At 40.8% G+C, this 21,948-nt stretch overlaps 1 protein-coding gene across 7 annotated transcripts in view; it reads right to left on the reverse strand.

The window, feature by feature from the left end:
- Positions 1-21,948, reverse strand: part of NRXN3 (neurexin 3) — a 982,535-nt gene that overhangs the window by 44,515 nt on the left and 916,072 nt on the right. The gene's annotated exons all lie outside the window — the stretch shown is intronic.

The raw sequence follows: 21,948 nt of genomic DNA on the forward strand, positions 1-21,948 counted from the left end.
TCATTGATGAAAACATTAAACAGCACCGGTCCCAGTACGGACCCCTGAGGGACACCACCTGTCACCGGTCTCCATCTGGACATCGAGCCACTGACCACTACCCTCTGGATGTGACCATCCAGCCAGTTCCCTATCCACCAAACAGTCCACCCATCAAATCCATAGCTCTCCAATTTAGAGAGAAGGATGTTGTGGGGGACCGTGTCAAAGGCTTTGCAGAAGTCAGAACTGTAACTTTTAAAACATTTAACTTGTACCAAGTATTCCAGATCTGCCTGTGTAAATGTGCCCTCCATGGAGCTGGAGTCCCCTGTCGCAGGAACAGTGCTTATCCTGTGCTGTTGAATGTCTCAGGTGTGCCCAGGTGCAGTGCGCCCGCCGGGCTGTTTGGGTTAGCAGGCGGATCGAACCGTGCTGGTGAACACAGTGTAAGTAGCGCGGGCTACGGCACCTGCTTGGCTGGCAAACCGTCCTACCACAGCCAAAGTAGATGTGTCCAGTTGGAACACGCTGGGCTCCTCGATAAATACCAATATCAGGTAGGGCCAGGCATAAGGCACCTACTGAGACCACTACCATACAAGGCATGTCAGGCTGAACACGCTTTCTGCAGAGAGAACTATACAGGACCGACCCAGACAATATGCATCACCCAGGCAGCTAGCAGTACTCTTTGCCGTGTTGCTAGATGCATCATTCTGAGGCAGAAGTAATTCCTGCTCCGCTCTTGGGTTGGCAATCCTTTGTATTTACACAGATAGTAAATATCTGTGCAACCCGTTTTGTTGCACGATGAAGAATGGCTTCATGGGTCAGGTATGCCCAACACGCAGCCTCACCTGCTTACTTGCCAAGTGAACAGGGACGTGGCTGTGACTGGGCTGACAGGCTGGAAAGTCTGGTTCTGAAAGGCTTAAACCAAACTGTGACTGTTCATGGACCTTACAGGTTTTAGCAAGTTCCTTTGCATTTCTGGCTGGTGATATTTTATTTCTTTTTTCTTTTCTTTTTTTTTGCTGCTGGTCTAATTAATGAGCAGCATGTACTGCAGCATGTTAGAGAGAAGCGTACTGGTGTCTCTTCCTAGCAGCATCTCCTGCCTGTAATTGCTGCAATTAGTTGAATTAGTAATGCAGACCATTAGGGAGAGTCTGTGGCAACCTCTGGACACAGGTTGTAATGTTCCTGCACACAGCACAAAATTACCCCAGCTCAGCAGCACTGGCTCAGACCATGGCTTCTGCTGAAATTGTCTCCCATAACAACTCTTCTTGCTGAGAGCTGCCTATTCTGCTGAGCAGTAGGCTCAGTGGGATGACTCCTGAAACAAACCAGCTAAAATGTTCCTCACCAGGCAGGAAGCATTGCTGAAATCTCAGCTCCTCAGGAGCAGGGCAGCTGTATTTCAGTACACTCCATTTTTGTAGTCCAGATGAATATTCCTGGGAATTTCACAACATAACAAGCCTTCCAAACCCTTATTCCCGAAAAAGACTCTCCAGCTTAAATAAAGTCTCATTTACATTGCTACATCTGCTATGGCTGTCTCCAACATGCTGCACGTTCTCTCTTCTCTTTCCATACGTGTTCTGAGGCCTCAGCCTTTTCTTTAGCCTCCTATGGTCCTAGTGCTAGCAAATACCTCTGCGCCCTGCCAGAAGGTCCTTGCTCTCCCCCTCCCTGTTTGTATTTGAGCTAAGGAAAAAACCAGAACCGAGCAGTCAGTCACAAAGATCAGATTGAACCTGACGTTCCTTCACTCTTGATTTCAGTGGCCCAGACTGAGCCAAGAAAGAAAAATAGGATCAGTTGACTGTAAATAAAAATTCTAAAAATAGAGTATCTGTAAAAAAAAAAAGCCATACAGTAAGGGAATCCCTATCATATGTTACTCAGTCTCACCTCAATTGGGAGGCAAGATTAAAAGGAACTGGAAGTAACATGTACAAGGCAGTTTCCCTTCCCTCATGTTTTTAGCGTTTTCTTTCAACCATAGAAAACAGAAGAACCCTTGTGAAATCCTGGTGACTTCTCTCTTAAAACAAAATGGCTTTAAAAGTTCGTCTGTTCGGTGAGAGGTCAAGAAAGGAAGAATGCACAAAATATAAATTTACTTTCTACAATTCTTCTGGTCCTATAACATATATTTTATAAAGCATTATTTATCCTGAAGGACACCAAATCACTTTATAAATTATAAAAACAGTGACCACAACCTCCAACGGTGAAATGCAGCTGTCCCTGGGTAGAAAGTTATTAGTTTTTAATTACACCACTGTAAAGTAATTTAGCACAATAAGTCAACAAAACTATACTGCAAGAAATTTTTTTAAGTAGGATAGCACTGTGAATTAAGAATAAATTGTCCATCACTACTAGAAGACCTTGCTCAGGCAGTGCTAAGACCCTGGCAATTGGGCTTGATTTCCAGGCTGAATTTAGAACATGTGGATTTTGCTGTTAGTTGAAGATCTGGCAATTCACATGTAGGGTCTCATAGAAGAATAGTGATGATTTGCTTCGAGTAGGAAATAAACATTAAAATTACAACAATGTGTGGTTGTCATTTATCAACTGCTATACCTATCCACTTACCCACTTACTTGCTCATATCTAAGGGCTTCACACAACATTAACTTGGAATCAGATACAACTGAACTGACAATGTGATTCGGTATTTGTAAAGAATAAGGAATTCCTTTATAATTTTTCTTTTTCCTCTTGCGTATTTGGGGCATCATATGAAACCAGGAAGGCAGCATGCCCAGAAAAAAACAGGTGATATTTCTTTACACAGTGGGCTTTTTTTGTTGTGTGTTTTGTTTTTTTGTTTTTTTGTTTTTTTAAACTGGAGAACTCCTTGCAACAGGATACTGGTAGGTAATGAAGGTTTAGATGCATTTTGGAAGTGACTGGCCAAATTAAAGGTAAAAACATCCATTCAGAGCTATTAAATACCCCATACCTAGCTTGGGAAGTCCCTGTGCCACAGACACTGACGACCGAAGTATCACTATTTGCACTGTCCTGTTCAGGGCTCTCTCCCCAAGGCTCCATGCATGTCCAGGGATAGCAGCAGGGCACTGGGCAAGGTGAGCCTCTGTGGCCTCCCAGCCACTCTCGTGCATTGGGGCATGAAGAATTTTGAAGCCAAGTTGTGTTCTGAGCAAGAGGTGAAAAGTCGTGAAGCCTGGCCCTTGTTTGCCTTCTTGATCAATTTCCCATCTAATAAGCAGCTTAAGGACAGCAAGTGCAACATATTTATGCTGCACTCATAGACACGTGTTCTAGATTTCCTTCTATAAAATCCTCATGCAGCTTGTGCTGGTTCTGAACAGAGAAGGGCACAGTCAGCCAGACTCAGAAAAAAATGCAAATGTGTGATGTGCAGTACTCACCAACCCTGCCAACCCCGACCCCTATCTCCACTTTTTCATGACTGGCTCCACACTCGATTCTATCCATTAATCTCTGTCCTTTTCCCCCCATTTCCACTGCATGTTATTTACCCTGATATTCCATTTTTTTTTCTACTCTGTGATTGCTGTTTGTCCCATGCTGCTGATTTTGTATGTATAAAAATGAGTGTTAGAAAAAGAGAAAAACCTCCAGAAGTGGTGTTAGACTTAAGTCAAGGTCATTAACGAGATGTCTAGAAACCACAGAAAAGATAAGTACACTAATCTGTCTTGCCATTTCCTATCTTGTATTTTTAATCTCAGTACTTTCGATCACAATTCATCACTAACTGATTTTCTAGTTCCATCACATATTGGTTTTCCATGCACCTTCTGCTCAGATACCAACATCTGAATCATCCCGGAGGAACAAAGCTATTTCAGTGAGAAACAGCAGCAAATTCCTGATCACAGAAACAGAGTCTAGGAAAACTCCAGAAGACCATAACTTCTTGTAACTGGAATCTGTACCTTTTAAAACGCTCCTGGAGCCGAGAATTTTCTCTGTGATTATTAAACTTGCTGCTTCCACAAGACAGGAGAGGCTAGTGAGCAGCGACCCCAGAAATCTCTCCACCAACATGAGTTCTTCTCATCAGAGATGGCTCACTGTGAGGCAGTAAGCAAAAACAGCTACTCCATTTCTGAAATGGGGCTGATTATGCTCGTCCATTGGCCCCAGGGGAGGTAAATGGATTAATTCTTTACTGTCTGCCCAGTGATCTAGAGATGGTAAATGCTAAACATTCTTATGTACAGGCAACATGGTAGTAATGAAACTTCTCCATATGCTATGACAGAAACAATGTTTGTGTTTTCATTGGAAAGAACACAAGAGAGAGAATATTTTTCTGTTCCATATATTAGCTAAATTCTATATTAAAAATAATAATTCATACTATGCTATTTTAAAATATGTATTTCATTTTTAAAGAATCCCAGCTTTGAAATTACTTGGCCCTGTATTGAAGGCCATAAAACTAAAGATAGGTATTATAATAACTTTCAATAAAATCTCTCTCTGGCAGGAACCCTTTTTATTCCTTCCTCTGAAAGATTTTTTATGGCATTTATATTATTATTATTTTTTCTCGCCCTCTCTCTAGTGTTTAATGAAATTGCCTTGGAATAAAACTGGGGTAGGAGAAAGTGCTAAACTCTGAGTCCACCCTGGAGAATTTATGGGCATATTTACCTTCAAATTCTTTCAATTTCACTGAATTGGCTCCCCATTCCTTTCCATGAATTATTAGTTCTGTAATCACCTCCTCCTAATTATTCACTCTAAGGGCCTCTTCAATCTCGCCACAGTGATGGTTCTACATCTTTGTTCATTACACTGTACACACTGGTGTGGGATGTAAAGCGTAAGGAAAGTTGGGATGGCACGGCAAGGCCTGGTCAAGATGACTCCATTCCTGTCCAATCCTTCCAAGTGCCCAAAGCCCTAATTTATGTGCCAGATCCACAACCTTTGCTCCTTTGTTCTACACAAAATGGCAGGTGCTGAATCTTCCTTTTCCCGACCACAAAATTTTTTTGACACCTTGCTTTTTGGGTGCACCATTATTTGAGAAAGATTAAGCATGCTGGGTAAAATAAGTCCTGTCACAGAACAGCTTTATGGAATTATAAATAACGCACCCAAGAATGATGGAGTTCTCACTTCCAGTGGGAGAGAAAAGACAAGGACTCATAAATTCAAAGCCCAGACAAATTCCTCCAGAAGTACATACCTGGCAGTTGCTTCACTTGGTAAAGCAGGATTCAATTTTCCTATTTGCCTTTTACTTGAAAGTCTTCTGTACACTGTACACATTACTTCCAATTCAACACCATTATTTGAAAAGCAACACTTAATGCTTTGCTGCAAGAGAAGTGTAAATCTCTCTGCCACCAAGGAACCACAATTTACAATCCTTCTTGAAATATGACCACCACAAAATGCCAGGCACAAGTATCTTCCCAACAGTGGAGAAATACAGTTTTATTAATCTGAGCAGGCCTTTCACACCTAAAACGTAGAGCTGAAACTCAAGAGCTGAAAACTTCTTAAATCCAACCACTTGACTCCCTCCACTGCTCCCATGCTGCTTTCTAAATATCTCAAATTTATTATGGAATCTGGACAATGTACTGTCTTCTATGCAAAAATGCATACAGTTGAGTGCTCCCCCAGAATCGCAAAATGCTAGTGGTGCTGTTCTGTCTTCCAGAAACCAAGATGTTTCTTGGCAAAGAACAGGCTCAAGGCATTTGCTGCTTTGCCAAAAGAAGACAGCAGAGGAAATGTCTGTCTCATCAGGTGTTATTTCTAGCTTGAATACCTCAACTTTTTGTACTATAGTAACTGGGCTTTCTAAAGGACTTGTATTCTGTTCACACTGTTCCAATTAAATGGGAATCCTTCATCTGTCCTTTCTACACCTTATATTTGTTTCTCACTTTCTATTTAATCTTTATTTGCAAAATACCCTGGCGTTCATTACAGTATAGCAGACCTGAGAGACTCAGCCTGGACAAATTCAAGCTACTACATACAGATAGAAAGAATCTGCATACGAATGGGAAAATATTAGAAATGTTGCAAAAATCATAATGAGGTATTATAAAAGAAGCTGCAATTTGGGACTGTATAAACTTTTAAAGGGTGTTAATCCTCTCCAACTCATTAGCACTGGATAGTACATTATCATGGCACAGCCACAGCCACAAAGATGTGCAAGCCCTTTGCACCCCCACACACTGGTGCTGAGGTTGTGTCTGCCTCTACAGAGGCAACCCATCACAGAACATGAAACTTTTCTTCATTCAGCTCATTTGAGGTGAATACAAAAACAAGAGGGCCAAATCCTCTGTTGGTTTAAATTGGCATTGATTTCAACCAGACTACAACAATTTAAAGCACGAGAGCATAGCTCATTATGTTTAGTTTCAGACAATTCAATGCCAAAAGATTTAGCAAGATTTAATAATTGGAGGCAATTCAGAGAAGAGCCACTGAAAAGCTGAAAGAACTGGAGAGATGTATGAATGAGACAGGCTTAGCAAAACTAAACATCAGAGCTTGACTTAACAAGGACCTTAAAAGGTATGATAAATGCTTACAGGTGTCACAAGGATGTAGTAAACATCAGGAAGTTAGGGTGCTTAAAAAAAGTAGTGGATAAAATTAAGTCAAAAAAAAAAAATTAGGATGACTTTCATAAAGAAAAATCTCAATAGTGATCTTTATTAACTACGGAGAGGCCTCCCAAGGAAATACTAGAAACTACCAGTACTGAGATTAAGCAGTTGCCCAAGCCTTTCAGGTATGAATACCATTAGTGTATACGCCCTAGTGGGGAAGAACTCGCCCCATCTATCTTCAGTCCAATCTAATTCATTCTAAATCAATTTGGTATTTGCATCCTCTCCATCACTATGTAATATAAACACATCATCATGCATTTCTCTCTGTCATTGCAAAGCAATCGGTAAAGCTATCCAGCACAACCCTTCAGCTGGTTGTACTTGGAGCAAGAAGATATCACTACTTTAGACCTGTTCAGACCATGGGAACAAATCCGTCCTTATGTTCCCAGGACCCTGACTGGCCAGGAGCTGGTAGGGAACCAGCAGGCGTGTACCCTTCAACAGCAGCCCAGCAAAAGTGCATTTCCCAGCTGCATGTTCCTGGCTGGACATAAAAGCTGATTTGCTGTCAAATTATATCATTAAGTAAGGGATCATGAGAGAGCTACCCCTTAACAAAATCAGCCATTTGTCCATTACTACAACAGACAAGAGATTAAGTAACTAGCCAGTTAAGTAAGAAAAAGCAAAAAATAATCCCCTCAATTGTGTGTCAATCCAGAGTCATGGGCAGTCATGTTTAAAAAGTCTTGAAAGCTGAATTAGTCCTTTGAAAACCAAAAGCCTGTGTCAACAGAATCAATAGTTCATTAAGATTGTAAAGCCTGACTCTTCTTGACCAGGTTTCATGCCAAATTTCAGGGACTTTGTTCTGTGCCTAAACTGTGCAAAGACAATGGGGCAAAATCATGTTTCTGCCTTTTGTCTCTGTCTGCTGGCAGTGGAAAGGGTGGTGATGTTGTGAGGGTGTGAGCAGGGAGAGAAAGAGGAGGGAGGGCAAAGAGGGGAGAAAGGGAAGTGGGGAGGATTAATCCGTCTGTTGTTCAAGGCACCCTGACAGGGGAAAGAGAAGTATTGAACCACAGCAGCTTAACCCAACTTCAATGTACCTTCCCAAAAGCAGGAGGAATGTAATGCTACGTGGTGTTCTGCTGATAAGCAAATCCTTCTAAATCCTTTCAATTTATTTCTTGGCCTGAAGAAATTACATACTATTTAGGAGCTAAATAAAATTTCATCTCTGGGAATCTAGATTGGTTGTTTATTGATTACATATGCACACAGAGTCACTTGCTTTTCTGTTTATTTCCCAATAGAACAGTGCTCCTTTCATCTTGATGCGGTAAAGGATCAAATGGCAAGTCTTTTCCAAACTATTCAATGTAACACTCAAGATTTGCAAGAGTTTTGGACTGGACTGTGAAATATAATTTCTTGGCTTAAACACAAAAGATACAGGTTTGGCATGAGAAGACAATCTTTTCCCCACCCTTATCAACCTACTGCTCCTTTCCACAGGCATTTGCCTGCTTCCAAAGAAGCACCTTGAAGATGAAAGTTGTGCATTTCTACATTGAAGTCATTATTTGAGTATAGTGCCGCTCAGAGTAATCACACAGGAAGAATTTTCACACTGAGTGTCCTTTTCAGCATTTGATACAGCTGTTTTCCCTTCCCTATTATATTTTTATTTCTTATTTAAACAAATCTGTCAGTTGAAACAGAAACCATCAGCATGTTTTAAGCATAATCCCAGTTATGCAGATGGTGGTGATGCTGGGGAAAACTCCAGAAGAAAGGTACACTACATGTACCACCATTACCTAAATTATCTAAATAGCTTAATCCTAAAAATTAAGCCATTACAGCTGAATTTACCACAACTCTCACCCTGAAATCAGTGAGAGCTGCCGGAAGGACAAAACTGCTGAAATTCAGGCACTGCTCAGGACTTTATGAAAATCACACTAATTTACACAGTGTTGTTTCCCAATGCTTGTCCAAGAGTCTTCAAACAGAAGACATTTCTTTTAGGAAATGCTCTGAAAATAATTTCAGAGTGGTCTCCTGTGCGTCATGATCCCCCCTCTGAAGAACTGACCACCAGCCAAATGCACTGGGCAGCACGGGCTGCAACCTCCCCTTCTCCTCAGCATCTGCATAAGCAGGACATGGGAAGCAAAAGCTGAATAAAAATTTTCAGGGGTATGTAGGAAAAAGCCACAGCCTATTGCCAGAAATTAGCATCCTGCTGGTGTGGACCCGAGTTGCTGATGTGCACAGTCTGATGTATTAACTTAAACTGCCACAGAAATAATTTTATTAATTTGCTGGGCTATGGAACTGCACTTGCTGAAAAACAAACACACTATCTGCCTTGCCAGCAGAAGGGCAAGACAGACCGCTGGGGAGCAGTAACTTCTTATATTGCCCCAGTCCAAATTGCCAAGGACATTGACTCAGAGCTTTCATGTTGCTTGATTTCATATTCCTGATACTGTCATAAATTCACTGTCTGACGTCAGGAAAATTGCCTCCTTTCCTCATGCTTCTGTTAATACTGCTATAAAAAGGGGAGAAAACAACTTCTCTGCTTACTTGGCATACAATCAGAATTGTAGTAAACATTTAACATTCTCAAAGCAAAGCCTAAGTAAAGAAAAATCCTTTACATTTAGTAAAGGGAAGCCTATGCTTCAGAAAGTTAGAGACTCAAATGATCTGAGATGAATCAGCTGCCCTTTGAAGACTCAGCCTCTAGTAAGAGTAAATGGGTTTTCTTTGCGTGCTAGCTTGCACTTAATAACTGTGTCAGAAGAATATTTTTCATTTACACTTTGGTCCTTTGCTGGAAATCAATATGTCGTTTGCTGGCATTTTCTCCTGGACATCTTTATTTAGCTTGTCTTTTCTTCCATGGAGGGGAGGGAGTTGTATTTGATTTTGTTCTGTTATTGATTGGATCACTCCGAGCAAGAAATAAATAACTAAGTACAGCACAGTAGCTTTAATGACAATCTCTTAAGCCTCAAAATCTGCACACCATGTTGCACTCTCCCCTAATACATGCTTTAAAAGAAACAAATCAGTAAAGTAAGGTTACTATGTAGCAAAAAGGCTGTCACACATGCAATTTAACCGGCATTTCTATTTATGTGTTCATTAATAAACCCACATAAGTCCTGTTTCTATTTTTAAAGCAGTACTCCTACTGCCATAGTACCTAGTGTTGGGACCTCGTAATCTCTTACAAATGAGGCTTAATGAGAAATTAGATATACAGGAGACCTTGTCCCCGCAGACATCTTTTGTTGGAGAAAACCTGAGCACGTTCACATATTTATCACTGATGGCAAGTGACAGTACGGCTTAATAGGTTGCACCCAATCTGCAAAAGCCGAAGTGCCACGCCAGCCCACAGCATCCCTCCCAGTATCAAATGGGAAACAGTTGGTAAGCGCCCCAGGGGATGCGCAGTAATTGCAGTCATTTTCTTAACTTGGGGAGTTCTTTGTCTCCTCCCCTGCTTCTCTCGTAATTTCTGTTACTCATTGTTACGTAGGCCACAAAAAGTTGGTGTATGTAATGGTAAAATTCATAAAGGAGAAAATACCCTGTTCTGTGGTCCAAACCGTGGCACTTAAAATCTAATGTGACAGGGTATGTTATTCATAAAGTAACAATAAATATAATCACTCTGAATAAATGCACCTTAAAACAACTTCTGCAATTATTGTAAGTACCTCTGAGTCCAATAAGATTAACTCTGAATATTTGCATTAATGTAGACTACTCTTTCCATACAAATATTCATCTTTCTCTCCAAACATTAACACACACTTAAAAAATGGCATTTAAATACTGCTACTCACAGGATTCACACATTAACTCACAAGGGGAAGGGGGCTCCCCACACATTTAAATGTAGAATAAATATAATACAGAATAAATAGATGCAGAATAAACCCTGGCCCACTAGGTACACATCAGCACCTCGAACTGCTCCCTGAATAACATATATACAGAACAGTTAACAAAGGAAAATTGCCACTAAACACCTGTATTTACGCATATACACAGCATACCTGCTAAAAGGGGGCCATAAAGAGTTTTAGTTTATAAACAATAAGAAAGTTCATAAACACAAAGAAGGTCACAAAGGTAGCTTTGTTAGAACACAGATTTCCCAGGAACAGCAACAGACTCTTAACCACAAGTCCTTCCTCTCTTAATATAGGGTATAAATGATTGCCAGTAGCTAGTACAGGAATATCTGTATACACAACAAAAGGTATCTATTGCCATTCACTTACTAACATACTAACATATTAACATTATCAGGGTCAAATCTAATAAAAATGAAGTTATACAGTCCTAGACATTATTCTGTCCAGGACCACCTCTGCCAAACATCTGATGCTTAAAAATAATGTTTTTCTATCAGCCTTTTTTCTTCCTTTTTGATATGTGAATAGACTAACAACTTTACTGGGGGATAGGGAACTGACTGCACACCACATGTCGGCAAAAACCAGGTAACAAAAAGGTAAATGAACAAGCCACATCAGCCCCACCAACAGGAATCATGGGGGAAAACTTAGGTAAGTTAGAGACAGAAGTTTGCCCATTCTTCTCTAATCTTGACTTAAACAAGAAAAGAGATCTACAAAATGCTCCCATCAAACATATACCCATCAGGTGAAAAAACATACTCGGTCCATCAAGTATTGATGAAGCCAGGTAAACTTCAACCTCCTGAGCTGCTGAACATAACAAATGCCTCCTGGGATCCCATTAAATTTGAACTGAACTTTGCTTAAATGCCACATCAAGTGGTCCAAGCTGCAAACAGTTGTCATGCAACAAAATTCTGCCATTGGGTAGGCAGACTCCCATATACAACAAACATGGTGAACACTTATCCCTGCTGGGTTTCTCTGCAGCCCTTGCCTAATCAGAACATTTGCTCTCCGTGATGGATAAGAAGGCCATTTTCCTTGCTTATTTGTTTAGCTCTCTATTGAGTTTGATTAACTGTAGTAAAGGCAAATCAATCTTTTGTGTTTGTGTAAAATGAAAAAAAGGAACAAAGTTAGCTTTAATGGCCCAATAGATGCTCAGCTGGAATGCACTTACTGAGCGAGAGCGCTAGACAAAGGAATTCAGGCAGCTTTAAACACCACCGGGAACATGCTGAGATCATCTATACTTCTACCTGTTTAAAGGGAAAAAACCAAACCCACCCCACACCCAGTGAAGAGGCTTTCTGTTTCTCTGCAATTCTGTCTATCAAGGCATCAAGTACTACATGGTTTCTCTCTTGCGTCCTTCAGATTTCCACGGCCAAAGCTGGGAGACGCTGGGAAAGAAGTATCCAAAGGAACATTGTCAGAGGAGAAGACATGAACTCTAAATTCATGAGAATACTTCTTCCACTGTCAGTAAACTTGCCTCTAAACTCAGATTTGTTGTAGTGTAACATTTTTGACATTAATAACCTCTCGTAAGGATTGTAAGATAGCATGAAATTCATGTCCAGTATGAAACGAAGAAGCTTCTGCATAATGAATTTGAGTGAGACACTTATCATTTCAAGGTAGCACGCTGATAGTCTTTCTCTCATACATTCTAATTATAGTGTTGACAACAGTGGAAATCACAAAAGAAACTATGCCTGATTTCATGCAATGCCCACTAAAAGCCGTTAGTAACATACAGAGATACTCAGGCCTTCCAGACTACGGACAGCAAGTATTAGCCCACAGAAAATTTAACCTCAGTCTTAGCAACACATTGAAACAGGACAGCTTGACCAGGGCAGAGCCAAAATGTAGCAAGAGGTATTTGTCCCCATACCTGAAGTACCACAGTCCCTGAATAGAAAGATAAATGTGTGCACATAGGTTTCTTAATACATCAGTTTTGGCCTTTTAACAAGAATTAAACAAAGCAGAAAGAATCAGACCACCCTTGTTCTAAGATTTGGTGTTTCCTTGCTATAACAGCTATAGGTACAGCTTTGGGATGTTGGTATGTCTCTAGTCTCTTTGGGGAGGTAACAAGTTTACTTTCCCTTAAAATTCCTTTCTCTATGGTATCATTACTGTAGCTTCACTTGTGCTCTCCAGAAACAAGTCATAAATGCCACTGACAGGGAAAGGTGGTGTCTTCTGGCATTTTTACCGCTTAATTTTCAGACTTAGGCACTACTCACATTAGAGAGCTTGCTGGCATTACAGCCATGCCAGCACATCCAAGTGGGCAGAGCTGCTCCCTTTAGATCCAGCAATGCTGACAGAAGAAGGGGCTTGCCTGCAGTTACACCACCTCTGAGCATCACGAGCTAAGCTCACAAGAGTTGGCACAGTTCTATCCATATCAGGCTTTTGACTGGCAGCAGCATGTAAAATCAAAGCATGTGCTTTTTTGCACTCTGGGACACTGCAGTGACGTTTACAGAACTTCGGATTACAGCGCCGTGTTACTCCAAAATGCTTCAGACAGCAAAACAGTTTTTAAAGAATCCTGTAACTGTCTCCACACTTGTTAGTAGGCATATAGTCAGGAATTTGTAGGAAAAACATTGCAGTCAATGGGGGTTCTTTTGGATTCAGAGATCTCGAGTTTGGAAGGGTCCATTATTTTCCCCTAGTCTGGTGTCCCGTTTTACACAGAATTATGCAGAAGAGCTGAGTGCCAGGACACCTCTGCCACTGATTTGCAATCACCCTTGACAGGGAATTTAACCTGTCAGCAAACCATGGCTTCATTTTTAAGGTAGTAAAGATGCACCTGTACCTCTTGGAAGCAAATGTTTATAAGCTGCTGCGAGAATACTTGGAGGAGAGTGCTGTGTAAAGCATCAGAAGGAAGAGACAGTGACTGTATCCAATTTTTCATATTTTGTGAGCAGAAAGACTCACACGGTCAGAGTGGAACTCCCACATGGACTGTAACAAACTGTTATGTGGCACTGAGGTAGGAGGGACCAAAGAAGTGCTCCGCTTTCTTTAACGTTGCTGAAATGAAATAAAGTACTGGAAATGACTGCACAGTCCTACAGACTGGGACTCCTGTGTAAGAAGAAAAGGAACTTTCTGCAAATTCTCCTCATCAGCGGAGAAAACCTGCAGTGCACATTTACAGAAATAAACAGCAGCAGAGCTTAACACCGTTCATCACCGACAGCAAACGATTCTCAAAAAACCAGCCCTGCCGCGGTGAACTACCCCGTCAGGAAGCCAACCTTGCTGCAGCCAAAGCGCAGCTTTTCCACCAGGTGCAGAGCAATGCTCTGTAACCTCTACACCAGGGGGCTTTGAACCTCAGCACCTCACAGGTAGTGGAACAAATTGCCTGGCTGGTCCCAGGATATCCCTTGTACCTAAGTCTCCCACTTACCCACAATGTGCAAATGATCGAAACAAATGCTACAAGCTGACACCATGGAGCTCTCGACAGCTGTCAACTCATTAAGTTCTATTCACTGGCTTCCCACCTCCTTGCCAATGTATTACATAAATTGCTTTTTTGCTGGCAGCCTTTCCCTTTGCCTGAAACCAGTTTGCACTGAGCACGTTTAAGTCCATTGTGGTTTGTTGTTTTTTTTTTTTAAAAAAATGCATTTATTCCCTTCCCTTTGGTGATTTGCCTTGCTCTGCAACAGTTTGAATGGGCTGCAGGATACTGTTTCATTATCCAGCTGCAACTGGAAATGAATATTTTATAGCAGCTGAACAGAGGTTTGGCTGTAAATGACTATATCCTAATTAAACAAAACAAAAGTAAGACAGAAAGAAAAATGAATTTAATTAATGAAATATTGATGCAATTTACAGAAAAAGGCCTTCCCATTTAGGAGGGAATTCCTGCAATGTGAATTTTCTAGAAAGACTTGGAGGTTCACTACCTACTTCTTGATTTATCTAGTGATGTTTCTCATATTTCATTTTTGCCTTTTTCAGCCTCTTTAAAATGCCTGAAGATATGTCTGGTATCCGTCCATACGAAGTCACAGATGCAAGTGCTCCAAATGCAAATATATACTTGTAATGACTACGCATTAAGAACATGTAAAACCAGAACGTAATTGTAGTCATGCTAGCTCAAACTCCATCTAAGCCTTGATTCCTGCCTCTGGCATTAGCCAGTTGTTTATATTTGTTCACAGAGAAAGGGTAAACACAAGAGAAACATGCAGAAGTACTTTTCTCTCACATACGCTAATTGGAGTGGCAAGCATCAGTTAGGAAGTGGTTATACCTGCATCTTTATGCTGCATAGATTTTGTATTTCATAGTTCTTAATGGGCTTTTCTACCACAAACTGGCATATTAGCTTTTAAAAATCTATTTATATTTTTTTCTACAATATTGTGTGGCAGCGAATTCCACATTTTGTGTAAAAGTACTCCCTCCTGTTTGTTCTCAGCCTGCTGCTGCTTTATTTCACTCCTCAGTCTTTGTTGCATGGGAAATGGCAAGCAGTCATTCCCCAGTCACAATTTCTCTGCACCATTTTGATTTGAGAGACCTCTGTTATTACCGTTTGGTTACCAATTTTTCAGCCTGAAGAATGCCAGCCTATTTAACCTCTCCTCATGTGGAAACCATTCCATATCCTTGATCATCCCTACTAATCTTTTCTGCAGCTTTTTTGAGTTGTCACAGATCAGGTTTTGAGAGCTGATGGCCAAAACTGAGTGCAGTGCAGAAGGCAAAGCACAACACAGATTTACACAGTGGCACAATGATATTTTCAGTTTGTTTTTTTTTCCTAATAATTTCTAAATTTGCTTTGCCTTCTTGAATGTGAATACATTTCCAAAAGCAACCAAATCTGACCATTTGTCAGCACAGAAAGTCATTTTCAGTGTTCAGTGTAGTTAAACACATACATAAACCAGTGCCCAGTAATGCATTTCTTCTGTTATGGCCTCAATTTCTGACATTTTTCAATTAAATGCCCTATAACAGCAGGAATTTATTGATTCTTGAGATACTTCAGAATGTCATCCTTTGAATTGTGCATGGCAGTGGGATCTACAAAGAAGTGATAAAGCATTTGGGAGGATGCTGCATTTCTCAGTCATTCGAAGTCCAATGAGCTGACACATTTCTGATGTTGCAGAAGGCACCTGAGCAAGCCCAAGGGACGCCTGTCAGGTTCACCATGTCAGGAGGCAGAAGCAACGCACTGCTATGTGGCATCATTCAAAACAGACTGGAGCAATCCTACTGATGCACACAAGAGCAGTACCAGAGAGAAGATACAATATTTAAATTGGAAACATGGAACCTATACATTCCAGAAGTGGGGACAAACTGTAGAATCTGCTCCAACCTCTTTCCTTATCTCTTTTTGCTGGTAAGTGCTCTTTATATCATGTATGTTGTAAAGTGAATCAGGCTTAAATACAACGTCAAAATGCTGCCTGAACTAAATTAGAAGATGAGAATAGCTCTGAACTTTATAGAAAACCTCAGCTGTACTTTATGGCCCAACAGACAGTTGAAAAGGGAAAAACTATGGCATATGTTTGCCCACAGTAATCTCTTCTCCTCAAACCATTCGTATCATTTAGGGTGATTGTGACGTTTCACTCTGGAGTGAACGCTACTCTCCACTGGGTATCAGTGACAAAACATTTTTGAGGAAACTGCTCTGGTTTAAAGTTAGTAAGGACAAAAAGAATGCACACAAATAAATCCAAGAACCATAGCCCCAAGCAAACCATGGAATCTGATTCTATGATGTGAAACACAGTCTTCAGAAACCTGGGAGAGAAGCTATTAACTAAATACCAGTAGGCAAATCTTTGCAGAAGGAAGAGATGTCATTGTCCTGAAAGCATATAACCTATAATGTTCTACAGTCATGGTTTCTTTAAATCCTGTATAACATGTGAATGTAAAGGACATAAATGAAAACACAGCTCCTATACAATTCCATGCCTTGCCACTGATTTACAGCAAATATAATTTCTCATCCGCTACAGCAGGAGAGAGAAAAATATACCAGGAGTGAACAAATGAAATAAATGGATAATAGACAAGACAAGTTTGGAAGGGAGACAGATACCTTTCACAGATGTCACGTACCTCTCTCCCTGTGCTACGATTTGCTTTCTAGCTAGGATCTAAAGAAAAAAATGTTAAAGGGAGACTTTAGTCTCCATCTCCCACTCAGCGTTCCCATCTTCAGCCCAGAGCTGTCAGAGCCTTCCCATTCCTCATGTGCCTCTCCCTCCTGTACTGAAGCTCATTGGCTTTGGTCTCCTAGTTTCAATATCACTCCTGTTTTTCTCTGCCACCCTTTCTTCTTTTAGACTCTGAGGAAAGCTAAGTGGTTCTTTCATACCAGCAAAGATACTGATCTTGACTCAAACACAGGCTTTTTAATTTGGGGGGCGGGGAGGCGAAGATTTCTTTAAATTCCACATTATCGGAAAACATAAAGCTTATATGTGAAGATACAAGAGCTATTACCTGAATTTTAACAATAATGATATTACCCACAGCCTCTAATCAGATCAAGATCCCATTATTTAGATACTGCGGTACCAACAGGATGAAAGAGACCCTGTTCCAAGTACTGCTGTTTAGGCAAATGAGCAACATATTTAGTACAGCAGACAAGGGAATAACAGCTCAGTTTTATGATAAATTATGATGCTAAAGCATTAGCTTTTGTTCTATGTTGGAACAACCCCAAATATCATCTAAAAACCATCTCAGAAAAAAAATTATAGCGAAGTATCAGTTTTCAGATAATAATCTTTTCTTTAATTCCACCTATATTTCAGACATTTAGACATTTCAGACAATTTCAGTATGTGCACAACAGCAAAGCACCGACAGGACACCTTGGAGGGTGTAGCCCCCAGAAAGGGTTAACCCTGCAAAAAGGATCCAGGCTTGACATCCCTGCTTCTGAACAGTTTAAAAGCAGGGGATTTCCTCCTGGATGTCTCTACATCAGGAGCATAAGAACAAGAACCTACAGCATCTCCTTCCAGGAGCAGTGTCCTGTTTGCAACCTGCTGTGATGAGCGAGCCTCCCACTCCCTCCACCTTACAGAACATACCCCGCCCTCTGGGACCCCTTGCAGAGAGCACGACCGAACAGAGGGTAATGTGAGTGATGGCAGGAAGACAGCTTTAGCAAAAACGACACCTATAGCCGAGATCACTGAAGATGGGGAGCAAGTATGGGCAGAACAAGACCGTTTGCCTGAACATGGATTCTTTAATATTGTTAGCCTGGGAGATTTCCAAAGACGCTAATAAAGGCTGAGTTTAGGAAAGCAGTTAGTGCAGGTTTAGCGCTAACTGAGACTATACCTTAATAATTTACAAAATAACACTGCCAAAGATTATAGTCTTATGCTTGCAGGGCCTTCTGACAAGAACAACTTCAGGGAAAAAAAAGAGAGAAAGAGAGAGAACAAAATGTAATTGCCTGCCTATCAACTCCACTATCATAATTACTTTCAAACTCTGACATGGGTTGAATCAGATGAACACCAAACCAATTTTTGCAGCCAGCAATCAGTGCATTCTTAGCTTATAAATTAAAATGTCACTGGTAGAGTGAGTAAAAAATAATGCCTGTTTCGCTATTCTGCACTGCAGACAGAGCAACTTCCTTCTTTTTCCTTCTGTTTGTGAGTGTTGCTTGTATGTCCTTAAGCACTGTACAGTACATTACACTCATCGAATTCAAACCAAAGTTGGCACAGCTGGACACCAAACAGGAAAACATAAGAAATCATACACTAGCTATGGAGTGGGGTAGTGTTATTCCCCTGGTTATCCAGAGCCCTATTCTAGATGTGGGGAGATGGTGGCATGAGTTTTTCTCCTGCATCTGCACTTCATGCAGTGCTGGGAATTTGCTGCCTGCGTGCAGCTTCAGGGGAGGAAATCCTTCAGGTTCCACTCCGCTGTCTTCCCCTTCATCCCTTTCTGACCTGCAGTGAACCTCCTCAGGCTGAAGTGAGTAGAAGGCTCCCCACTACAAGGAAAATTCTCAAAAAAATCCCCAACCTTTAAGGCCAGAAACTACTCATTGTTCTGATTACTTTAAGGACTAAAGTGATCAGATTAAACTGATGAATCAGTACCATATGTCGAAATCTGACCCATACTAATAAAGTGCTTAATTTCATATTACTTTCTGTGCCTCATTTCTGAGTCTGAGTAGAAATAATTTAATGGGCCATTCTGTGCCCAGTACCTTGCCTATCACTTTTCACTCTCTACTTCAAACCACAAACTCTGCAGCTGAGGGGCACAGCATCGGGCCGATGAGTTTACATCTCATGTAACTAGAGTTGTCAAGATACCTCAGTCTTTTCTCCTTTTTAGGAGCTTTTGCACTTTATGTGCACCTTAAATGTATTGCCTAATCTTTACCTAATGATTGAGATAATTTGTCCTCATATAATGTGACTAGCCAAGCCCCAAATTCCCTGTTTGTGCTCTGACTAGCTCTAATATCTTACTTTTGAAAAGATAAAACTTCAAGCACCTTCCTCTCCCATTCACCCCAGCTGGAATGGAGCTCTGAAGACCAACACTGGCTGAACTCCTAAGTGCTCCAAAATTCTCCTCCAAAGTTTCACCTCCAAATACCACTGAACAAGACATCCAGCTATACTAGCAAATCCAGCTAATAATTTTAAATGCATTTCTGTAAGAGCCAATGTCAGTATTGAGAGTTTTGCCTCGAGTGATATCTTTGAAGAGCTCAGGATTTTTCTTCTGCTCTTTCTAGCCTTCAGAAGCTGAGCTATAAGCTTATGGAATCATAAATATAAAATACTTCCTTATTAGTAAAAATAGGAGTGCCTATCACTTCAACCCAACCAGCAGCCAGTTTATAGGATTTTTGGAGCGTTGCATTTAGGAGAAACCTTTTCTCTTCCTTATGGTTGATTGCTTCTCTGGTTCAGAAAGAGAAATTTCACTTTAAGCGGAATGGCTGACTCTTTGACCTCCTATGATGTGACTAGCCAAATGAACAAAAGGTCTTACGTTGCATGTTTATCAATGAGTTGTCTGCTACTGTCTGCCACAGGGAGCTCTACATCTTTTTGCAAGAGCCTCTTGCTCATCTGCGCCGCCTAAGAACTGACAATTCATCACACTGAAGCTCAGCAGAGCTGTGAGACAGCAGTGCTCTTGTATCTCTACGATATTGTCGTTAATACGGTACTAAAATGGCAGTAGGTGCAGACTCATCATGTACACAGATCACAGAAAACCAAGAAGGAACCTCTGAAGGCCTAAGAGCTAGTACTCAGCTACTTCAGCTCTACATCATATAAAGCCACCAAAAAATTTATGCTCCTGGACTTTTTCATCCAGAGGACTCCCTTTTGGATAGGAATCCATTTCTAACTTCCAGCCATAGCTTATTCCCAGTTTGGTACTGGCCATTTTGGGCCATGCAACCCTTTAGTTTAAATAAGTATTTTCCCAGCCTCCTTTTTGTAAACATGATACGGTTTCAGAGCGCAATCGCACCTCCTTTATTCCTTCAGTATGCAAGCTAAGGAAGTTAAATTGCAACAAATCTCTTCTCCTAAGACTGATTCCCCATTCACAACTTTGTCCTTCAAAACCTTCTCTGTACCTGTGCCAAGTCCTACCAGTCATTCTGCAACATGAGCAGATATGCTTTGAAACAGCACTGAGCAAACTCAGAGAGAGAATTTATTTTATAAAATACTTGAAGAACAATCCTGCTGTAGCAAAATGGTGGGTATATTTGTGTGAAGAGGTTTAGGAGTAGTTTAGTTCCACAAGTAGAGGAATACCGCTAACCATGTTCTGTCAGATAGTAAACAGGGTTTGCTACCGGTTTTAATTAGGTTGGTATTCAGAGACTATCAAAAAAATGGAAACCCATACTTAAGGAAGGGATTTCTAGTGGCTTAAAGGCAATGAAGTTCAAGGATCAGCCCCACATACTCTTGAATGAATCCAAAGCAGAGCATCTACAAAATGGCTGGAAACGGAGAAGCATGAGCCTTGCCTGAGCACAGAAGGAAGTAAAGAGATCAAGCTGAGAAAAAAAAAGGCCATTACTTTTCAAACTGCCATCTTTTATCTCTGAAGAAACACAAGAACTGGAACTGATAACTGTCTCGATACGTTATCAGCTATGATAACTACATTATAGAGATGCAATACAGAGTAAGTCCTTAGAAATTCCAAACTTACAAATCAAATATAATGAATAACTGAGAAAGCTCTGCTTTCCATTTCAATTCTGCTCTCCTTATCTGCCATGCTAATATTTAGAAAGTAATTATTGCTCTTGATGATTAAACTTTTTTTTCTCCTCTCGAAATGACTGATTTTTCTTTTGAAGTCTGCATCACCCTGAAGGGAAAATCCTTTTCTCAGCAGATTTTTTTCATTTTTGCCTAGGCAAGTAAAGGGGATTAGAAAAATTAGAATAGAATGACAGTGAAAAGAAAAAGGGGGAATGGGAAGAGTGAGCAAGGGAAGACAGGTCCTTTTTTTGATTTGAGAAATTTCTTTAGGAATTCATGGAGAAAGTAGTGAAAAACGACGAGCTCATCGCGTAGGATATGGCACCTCGTGCTGCAAGCCGGAGTTCCTGTACTGAGGTGCATGGGCACTGCTGACAGCTCGTTGCAGGGCTGAGGTTAAAATGAGTTCTGCCTCAGCAGGCCAGGCCCATCAGCACATGGCATCTTCTTCATACCACATCACATATAAAATTTTTTGCAGAATTAGTGCAGCTGGGTTAGTTCTCCAGAGTACAAATGTATCTTCTCCCAGAGTCTGAGTGGCATGACCAAGTTCACCTGACCTGAAGGGAAAGGAATTCACACTGCAATGATGAAGGGAGGTGGATGAACCTAGAGGGTTGTATACTTTATCAATATAAAAGGATTAAACTATGGAAGCTTAGCTATGATTAGATCAGACTCATGCTTTTCCTGTAGTATCCTCCATAATAAAAGGCAAAGTAAATAAAAATTAATATACTGTAGGATATACCACAAACAAAACATAAACCTAAATGATTTCTTGTTCCCAAAACTTCTCCCCTTAAAGAGATATAATGAGATATTGGGGGTTTTAGTCCTACGGCGTACTGAAGCCATGAGTGAAAATCGCTGAGAATCAAAGCCCACACATAGGAATGCACTTATCACCAACTGACACCCTCCAAAACTCTGGAATCAGTGCATGCCATGCAAATTTACCTGGCTGTCGTTATATATAATCTCATCACATAGTTTGTGAGCATGCCTCAAAACTGCTGCAATGTAGATCATTACTGCAGTCTGCTCTTGCAGAATGGAAAGCATAAT

This window comes from Egretta garzetta, unplaced genomic scaffold (assembly GCF_000687185.1).
Source record: "Egretta garzetta isolate BGI_Z169 unplaced genomic scaffold, ASM68718v1 scaffold79, whole genome shotgun sequence".
NCBI classification, from domain to species: Eukaryota; Metazoa; Chordata; class Aves; order Pelecaniformes; family Ardeidae; genus Egretta; species Egretta garzetta.